Source organism: Nomia melanderi, unplaced genomic scaffold, assembly GCF_051020985.1.
Source record: "Nomia melanderi isolate GNS246 unplaced genomic scaffold, iyNomMela1 scaffold0014, whole genome shotgun sequence".
Lineage (NCBI taxonomy): Eukaryota > Metazoa > Arthropoda > Insecta > Hymenoptera > Halictidae > Nomia > Nomia melanderi.
The window spans coordinates 9845096-9846050 of NW_027475130.1; positions in this window are offsets into that span (position 1 = coordinate 9845096).

Genomic DNA, 955 nt, shown 5'->3' on the forward strand with positions numbered 1-955 from the left:
GCACCCGAGATATCACCAGATATATATTGGATTTTTCACTGACCCTGAGTGTCCGGCCCCATGAGACGGTCGTTTTCTCGGCCCCTGGTGGTCCGAGGTCGTTCCCGCTGCACAGATTCATGCGCCAGGGTCTCCTACAGGTAATGCACTTTGATTTATTGCGCTATCTGTAATAGCACCCGAGATATCACCAGATCTATATTGGATTTTCCCCTGACCCTGAGTGTCCGGCCCCATGAGACTGTGGTTTTCTCGGCCCCTGGTGGTCCGAGGACGTTCCCGTTGCACAGATTCATGCGCAAGGGCCTCCTGCAGATAATTCACTTTGGTTTATTGTGCTATCTGTAATAGCACCCGAGATATCACCAGATCTATATTGGATTTTCCCCTGACCCTGAGTGTCCGGCCCCATGAGACTGTGGTTTTCTCGGCCCCAGGTGGTCCGGGGTCGTTCCCGTTGCACAGATTCATGCGCCAGGGCCTCCTGCAGATAATTCACTTTGGTTTATTGCGCTATCTCTAATAGCACCCGAGATATCACCAGATATATATTGGATTTTTCACTGACCCTGAGCGTCCGGCCCCATGAGACGGTCGTTTTCTCGGCCCCTGGTGGTCCGAGGTCGTTCCCGCTGCACAGGTTCATGCGCCAGGGTCTCCTACAGACAATGCACTTTGATTTATTGCGCTATCTGTAATAGCACCCGAGATATCACCACATATATATTGGATTTTTCACTGACCCTGAGTGTCCGGCCCCATGAGGCGGTCGTTTTCTCGGCCCCTGGTGGTCCGAGGTCATTCCCGCTGCACAGAATCATGCGCCAGGGCCTCCTGCAGATAATTCACTTTGGTTTATTGCGCCATCTCTAATAGCACCCGAGTTATCACCAGATATATATTGGATTTTCCCCTGACCCTGAGTGTCCGGCCCAATGAGACTGTGGTTTTCTCG